The sequence below is a fragment of the Desmodus rotundus genome, chromosome 9 (assembly GCF_022682495.2).
Source record: "Desmodus rotundus isolate HL8 chromosome 9, HLdesRot8A.1, whole genome shotgun sequence".
NCBI lineage: Eukaryota > Metazoa > Chordata > Mammalia > Chiroptera > Phyllostomidae > Desmodus > Desmodus rotundus.
This window is the reverse complement of record NC_071395.1, coordinates 62,788,506-62,796,936: the sequence shown is the minus strand read 5'-3', so window position 1 is coordinate 62,796,936 and position 8,431 is coordinate 62,788,506. Positions and strand designations below refer to the sequence as shown.

The 8,431-nt window shown below is 48.3% G+C and overlaps 1 pseudogene; it reads left to right on the top strand.

The window, feature by feature from the left end:
* The first annotated feature begins 7,527 nt into the window (after positions 1–7,527).
* On the top strand, positions 7,528–8,127 carry LOC112308795 (transcription factor BTF3 homolog 4 pseudogene; annotated as a pseudogene).
* The last annotated feature ends 304 nt before the right edge of the window (positions 8,128–8,431 follow it).

The window sequence follows — 8,431 nt, the reverse complement described above, 5'->3', positions numbered from 1 at the left end:
TTCACATTCTGTCCTGCAGCCGTGCATCTGCCAGTCGAGCTTTAGTTCTGTGGCAAAATGCATTTGCTACTCACATCCAGTTCTTCTAACATAGCTTATCAGGTTCTGAGTCGTCTGCAGGCGAGCCAGATTGTATGACTGAGCACTTTTGTCAGAAAGGTCCGAAGGGCGTGTCTACCGAGCGCAGCAGTCTGAGCGGGAGAATGGACGCCACGGATCAAACAGCAGAAGTTTGCTCTAATAAGTTACTAACGATGACAAAAGAGCACCTGGGGGGGGAATTGCATGTGCTGCCCTAGTGCTGAGGAAGGTGCTGCAGGAAGGGCGCCTTGGAAGGCTTCAGACCTCGCTGGGGAAGGCACGACTCGCCCACTAGGTCCCGGAGAGACGCCCAGGCTTAGCCAGACTGGAGCTGGTCTGGAACTGCTGGGCTAACAAGAGGGCACCCTTTTTTTTTTATATCTTTAAACTTATTTTTCAATTATACTTGACATACAATATTGTATTGGTTTCAGGTGATTAACATAGTAATTAGACATTCATATAACCTACAACAGCACTCTTGTGTAAAACATTTTTTCTTGTAATGAGGACTTTTAAGATTCACTGTCTTAGCAACTTTCAAATATGCATCATGTTTCATCAGCTGTCGCCACCATGCCCCGCATTCCATCCCCATCACTCGTCTGTCTCCTGGCTGGGAGTTTGGGCCTGGGCCCGTCTTTGCCCATCTTGTCCACCCCTCACCCCTGCCTCTGGCAGCCACCAATCTGTTCTCCATATCGTTTTTGTTTTTGTTGTTGTTTGGTTGGTTTACATTCCATGTAAATTATATCACCCAGTGTGTGTCTTTGTCTGACTTACTCCACTTAGCATAATGCCCTGAAGGTCTGTCCACAAATGAGAAGATTTCCTTCTTTTTATGGCTGAATAATGTTCCATTTTATATACATGTTTACATATACATATGTAATTTTTTAAACTGCTCATCATTTATGTTGTTTCAATATCCTGGCTATTATAAATAATGCCAAAGGGATGCATATATTTTTCAAATTAGTGTTTTTATTTTTTCAGATAAATACCCAGAAGTAAAATTTCTGGATCATAGTTTCATATGTAATTTAAGACCCAAGTCACACGCAGTCAGTGATGGTTCAGGAATAGTGGCCCTTGATGGAGGAACAGGGGATCCGGCGGGGTGAGCGGCTGGTGGGTGAGGAGGCTTCAAGGCTGGAGAGCTGAGGGGGAGAAGGGGGGAGGGAGGGCAGTGACCCTCGCTGCCGAGGCACCATGGGGCCTCTGGGGGTGGCCCCAGGAGGCCACTGGATCTCAGAGGAAGGACCAATCAAAGAGTTTTTTCCTTTTGTATTTTTTGGAAGAACTTGTGAAAAAATGGTATTAATTCTTCTTTAAACATTTGGAAGATTTTGGTGATGAAGACATCGGGTCCTGGGCTTTTCTCTGTGGGTAGTTTTTATCTCCTTTTATCACTACTTCATACACTGCATTGGTAATAGGTCTTTCAGATTGTCTAGTTCCTCTTGATACAGTTTTTGTAATTCATGCAACTAGGGAGTTGTCCATTTCAACTAAGTTACCTAATTTGTTGATGTACAGTTGTTTATAGTAGTCCTTTATAATCCTTTTTGTTTCCGTAAGGTCAGTAGTAATGTCTTCTTTTTAATTTCTGGTTCTAGTAATTTGAGTTTTCTTTTTTTTTCTTGTTCAATCTAGTTAAAGTTTTGTCAATTTTGTTGAATTTTTTTTTAACAGGAGGAAAAAAATTTAATACATGTGCATGGGGAAGTCACATATGCACGAAAATTCCCTTGTTATCGGACTAAACGGGTCCATTTACCCACACACATTAGAGTCCAATAAGGCACAAACAGGAGTGTGCAGCAAAGAAAGTAAGAGTTTACTTCCAGGAAGTGGTACACGCAGGAAGACAGGCTAATACTTACAGACCTGGCTCTCCTATGGCTTCCAGGGGATGGGTTACATAGGGGACCGATCATTAGTCATGGTGCCTAAGGGAGTTAGGGTCCTAGTTGGGGTCATGGTCTCTACTGATGGGTCAGCATCAGGGTGGGGGATCCCTGGTCAGGGAAGCTGGTCCTGATGTCAGCCATGCCGCCACTTGTGTGGTCATGCTGCTCTCCTGGGCCTGGAGCTGAAACACAGCTGAGGCCTAGATGTCATCTCCAGTTTGACCAAAACTCTGTCTCTTGGGTCAACAGACCTGAAGTTTGTTCCTAAGATTATCTGATGCTGATCTGACCTCATGGTCCTAAGGCTTAAAAATTAAGTGGGTGGCCCTGCAAGAGAGAAGGAGGCAGGTACGTCAGGGTGCTGAATGAGGCCAGTTTGAGTCAAAAGGAAGAAAAGGAGAAAAGGTCATATCAGAGAAATGAAGTTTCTATGCAGTTCCACCCTCGCGTCCTTTTGGCTGGCCTGATGATCACACAGCCACGCACCCAGGAAACATGGGAGAGGCAGGCCGCGCATGAACGAGGGAAGAGTTCAGAGGCAGAAAGGGAACGTGAAGCGCAGAAGTAAGGCATCCTGAGCTAGGGATGAGGTAATGAACCTTGAGGGCTTCAAAGGGTCATTGTGTTACAGAGCCCCAGCCTGTGCTGCACTACAACAGCTGAGGGGTCCGACTGCCTGCCATCAAGAAGCATAACTCCCAATGCCAGAGTTTGGTAAAAAACGGAAGGGGGTTTGTTTAAAGTTTATACAGATTCAGAATACTGGCAGACTTCTGCCATAAAGTCCCACTCTTTTTAAAACACCCAGAAACACATAGTTCTGCCCCCCCCTCCGCCAGCCCAGGCCAGTTTCAGAATACGCCAGTCAGAGGTGCCATCTCTCAGAAAAGCAGAAGTCTGCAGCTGGGCATTCCTGGTCACAGATCAGCATTCCAGCCACCTCCCACCAATCCAAGCCTGGTCAGGCAGGTTCCCGCAGTTCCCAGTTCTATCAGCGGTGCTGCCACCTTCTCCAGGCCAGTTTCCCAGCAGGTCTCCTCTTTCTTACTCCAGCTCTTAATCCAAAACCACGTGGCACCTCCTTTCACACCAGACCTCATGGAGGATGGGGGAGGGAGGAGCCCTACTACATCCTTTCAAACCAAATGGCTCCCTCCCTCATTGCCCCCTCCTCATGGCTGGCTGCCCGAATTTTTAAAGGCTGCCTCAGAGCTTCCTAGTGCCCTCATACTCAGTACCATATGTTCTAAAGCCATGTAGACCTTTTACCTGGGTGGCAACACAACTCCCGGTCAGGACAGCTGCCACCTTGCCATTGTTGTGAAAAGTATCTTAAGCCATATAGTCTGCTTTTCCCCTTCCCCCAACCATGGGCTGTCGGGAAACATGCTGTATATCAGGGTCCTTTTTGCTTTGCACCCCATTTCAATTGCAGGATGATAACAAGAGGAGATGTTTATAAGTAGAAGTTTTAATGGCCATAGAGGCAGGTCAAAAAGTTTATCCTTAACTGTAATTGAACAACAATAAAATAATTTTTTTAAAAAAGTTTATCCCTGATAATCTCTTGTTATTCACAAAGCCCCTAATTCAAGTTCTTCTAGGTAGTTGAAGGAAGGGGCAGAAATTTCCCTTGAACCTGAAACTAAAATCACCCTTGGCTCGAAGTGATCTGCCTACCACTGAAGCACGCCTTGGGGTGGATGAGCCATGCTGCCACCTTCTCCATCCCCATCCATGTGAGGGAATGTTCACAGGTCCCAGGGAGCAAGGCTTGGATGTCTTTGGGCTGTGAGTCAGCCTGCCACAGGGGGTAGGGTCTCAGTGTCACCAGGGAGGGGCCCTGCTGAGAGGTGCGTGGATTCTAGACTTTCTGCGGGAAAGGTTTCACAATGTTTATCAAAGCTGGGGGAGGGCTTGGGATAGAAGGAGAAACAGGAGAGCCCAGGCAAGGCTGCTCCGGCTCCCTAGAATGGCTAGCTTGGGAGGAGCTGCTGCAGACCCCTGCTCACCTGGTTGCAAGTCTCGTGGGGACCCTTAGAGTTCAGGAGGTGCTCACCTGTCGGGCAAAGAAAGGTGTGAGCTCCTGGGAGGGCGAGCACAGAGTGCACTGGGTCCTTTGTCTGGAGGGTTTTTAAAGTCTGGGAGTTTAGGGGTGCTCTCAGGGGAGGATCTCAATGGAAGAGTCATCAGCTTTTCCAAGTGTGTCCTTTCAGGGGGCCATTAGTTATCACAGCTGGTCCTGGCCTCACCTACCTGGTTTTGCTGCTTTTCTGGGCCTGGAGCTGAAACACAGCTGAGGCCTAGATGTTGTCTCCAGGGAGGGAAGGGGGGGGGGGCGGTGTCTAAACCAAATGACTAGCAATATGAAAGGTCAGGGGGCCTGTGCATGAAAAGGGGCCACATTCTAACCCCAACAAGCTCAGGGGAGGCCTGTGTGGCAGCCTTGCAAACTCAGAGTTTAAAGTAACCACAAAGGATGGTTTGAAATGAAAACTTCCCAACTAAATGTGAGTGGTGGGGGGCACTTACGTCCTAGGTCAGCAACTTCCCTGACAAAGGTCAGTCTTTACCTTAACTGAGCCTGTCTGGTTTCTTTTTGCATCTGTCATAACAGGCCTTTGGAAGGTCTGAGTGACCCCTTTTTCCAGGCCCCTCAGGGCACAACCTCCCACCAAAGCTCAAGACTCCATCCCCTCATTGTTATTATTATCATGTTAATTGTTAACTGTTCATTATCCTGTCCCTGCCTCTGTAGAAGATGTGTCCGTCATTTACTCTTTATCCAACCCCAGAGGTTTCCCCACTTTGCTTTCTCCCCGCCCATCACCAGTCACTCCCAGGAGCCCCCAGGCCCCCCTTTTCTTGTCATGTACAAAATAAGGGGCGAAATGGCCATTCTCTGGAGTATTTTCTCCATCTGTTGAGATTTTGTTTCCCAGCAATTGTCATTAATTTGGCTCAAATAAGCTCACAAAAATCCTCACCGGTTTGGATGTCTCTTACACTGACAGGTATAAACGGCAGGACCAGCGGGAGACCAGGGCAGGAAAGGCCGCCCTGGGGTGAGATCTGGCAGCGGCTTTGCCCTTTGCTGGCCACCTGGGGCCTCTGCCTAGGGACCTTCTGTATCTGGCTGTAAATTGCCTGGCCAGTTTGTTTGGCTGCCTCAGTTTCCCTAGTCAACTTGCCAAAGAATCTTCTGAGCTTCTTACCATCCTACCTCATTAGAACTGAGACAGACTTTTGCAGCTGCTTCTGCCATGGTCGGTGGCCAATGCTGACTTTTTCTTCTTGTGGCAGCTTTTGTGGGACGGCCCATGGGTACCCCAGGGGCAGCTCCCAGGAGGAGGCTTGGTGCTCCTCCAGCTGCCAGCCCTCAACCACGCTCAGTTTGGGTGCCTGAACCCCTCAAGGGTCCTCCCAAGTTGGGCTCATTGCCCTCCAACACAGATTTGCTGCTCACCCCCATGGCTCTCCGAACTCACTGCACACAGGCAGCCCCAGGTGAGGCTTAGGGGCTGTGGCAGAGGCCTGGGATCCAGCCTGCCTGGATTCGAACTCCAGTCCTGTCACTTACCAGCTGTAGGCCTGTGGGAGGGCTGCTTGCCTTTTAGTGCATGACTCCGCACAGAAAAAGTACCTTGAAAACCAGACCAAACCGGCCACCTGGCCCACAAGCCCCAGAGGACAGGTGCTGCTTCACAGAGGAAACCCCCCCACTCCTGCCTGCAGGCACCTCAGACTTGGGGTGGGGTAAATCCCAACCACCGCAGCACCGTTTGGAGGCCTTGAAGCCTCAGCTGAAGCTGAGCGGAAAGAGTCCTGTTATAACATCCTGTCGCCCTTTGGGTCCGGGGCAGGCGGAAGACAGGGAGGGGCAGGGAGGTGAGCCTGGGTCGGAACTCCAGGATGGGGCCAAGTCAAAGCCTGGGCAGTGCCACCTGCCGGGACATCGTGGGGCTCTGGAGCTGGAGACAGGCTTCTGCCATCTTCCTCTTCTTTCCCTTCAACTTTTTTTTTTTTTAACTAAACCTTTTATTTTGAGGGAACTGCAGATTCACATATATCTTCTCAACCTTTTATACAGAAAAATTTCAGACCTTCAGAAAAACTATAGGAATGGTACAGTGACACCCATATACCCCTCACCTGCATTCACTAATTCACATCTGATGGAGTTCACAGTTTTTAATCTGTTATCCATGACCATTGAGATACACAGAGACACAAATACAGAAATATGGACATACTCTATTCCCTAGGAAATATATTTCTGAAAACTCTTTTTAAAAAAGATTTTATTTATTTATTTTTAGAGAGAGGGGAAGGGAGGGAGAAACAGAGGGAGGGAAACATTGATGTGTAAGAGATACACTGATCGGTTGCCTCTCGCATGCTCTCAACCAGGGACCTGGCCCACAACCCAGGCATCTGTCCTGATTGGAGATCAAACTGGTGACCCTTCAGGTGGCAGGCCGGCAGTCAGCCCACTGAGCCACACCAGCCAGGGCTAAAACTTCTTTATATATAGAATATATATACGTACACACACACACATATAATGAGTTCATATATAAAATGAATATATATAAATCGAGTGTATATATGTTTACATGAGTGTGCGTTATAATGAGAATATATAATACATAATGAGAATATATATACACACACACACTTTTTTTTCACTCTCTCTTCCTCTAGCTTTGTCTGAAGAGATGGTCTAGGAGCAACAACACCTTCATGGATCGCACTAAGCACCCATAGCACCAGCTTAACCCTGGTTCCGAATACCATCTTGCATTAGAAATACCGTCCTCCATCTCTTTAAAGAGATGGCCGATTCCAGGGCCGGGGCAGAAAAAGTCCTGGGTGAGCCTGGAACATATGGTCAGAAAGTTAGTGAGTATGCAGGGAACAATGAGGACTTGTCAAAAGGACAAGGAGGTGCAAAGGGGCAGCTCGAAGCGGGTCCCACTGGGACCAAAACTGGGACAATTTAAGCATCAAAAACACAGCAATAGTAATGGATTATTACTCACTGACTGAAATAGGAAAGCATGATATAACCATATTGACATAAATGAAGGAGGAAAACTTTTTTACAGGAAAAATTGATCTTGCTTCACACTGATCCGTCTAATTCCCACCGAACACCACAGAGCTCCTCACTGTCCCCTCTCAGGCGGAGTCTTCTTTCTTCCCCGGAGAGAACAGCACCCCGTGTTTGCCGCTTCCCCCAACACTCACACAACGGGGTCAGCATCGCCACACAGACGCACAGTTTGCAACAAAGCCAGAAGCAAAGGTCCAGGTTCACCTGCAGGTCTTTCTGACCGTGGCTCTCTGTTGCTGGGAAGGAGGAGCCAAGGTTCTGAGCTGGGCTTTGATAGACAGATGGGGGTCTCCTGGAGGGAGAGAGATGGCGAGGCCCCAGCCGGGTGCACCTGCGAGTGCAGAGCCCAGAGCTGATATGACAGTGTGGTGTGTCCCCTGTGGGGGCTGAGCCCAGGTTTGTTTAGAGGGAAGGTGAGTGACAACATGTGGCCCCAGCTGCCATTCTGCATCCCCGCGTGTGCACGCTTATTCTCAGCCAGTCTGCCCAAGATCTCCTGAGCACCAAGCCAGGCTCCCCGTCCCCACGCAGCCCTGTTTCCTCCCCAATAAGACGGAAGGAAGTATCCCGAGCGGGGAGAAACTCGCCCGGCTGCGGGCACCCATGCACAGTGGTGGGAAAGGAACTGCCTGTAGGAAGAAGAAAGTGGTTCACAGAGCAGCTTCAGCAGATGATAAAAATCTTCAGTTGTCCTTACAGAAGTGAAGGGTGAACAATATCCCTGGTATTGAAGAGGCAAATATGTTCACAAATGAAGGAACGGTGATCGACTTCAACAACCCTAAAGTTCAGGCACCTCCGGCAGCAAACACTTTGCCTTCGGGCCACGCTGCGTCCTATGGCCGCGCGGTGCACACAGCCAGGCTGGGTGGTGGAGACCAGCCCAAGCTCTGCCCGAGCAACCTGTGGATGGAAAAACACCACTTGCTACAGGAGAGGGGGATGAAGTTCCCACTCTTCTGGAGGTTTGACGAGGTTTCCAAGAATGAAGCAAACTTGAACGGAGTCAACTTCTGAAGAGGATAAACTTGAAGAAGTTGCTGAGAGCTGCTATTTTATATTATTTATATTCAAATTACGTTCATGGATCTGACAAAATCTAGCTCTCTGATAGTTTTAAGCCCTAGTCCCTTGCCCACTGTAGCTCTTTTCAGGTTTTGCTTACACACATACAAGCTGTCCTTTGCAGCTAATTAAGCTGAAGAAGCCTGGGAATAAAGTTTGAAACAAAGGTTAATAAAGTTCTTTGCCTAGTACAGTTTTTTAAATTTCACTAACATTGATTTGTACACAGAAAGCAAAGCTGTTTGTAGAAAGCTAA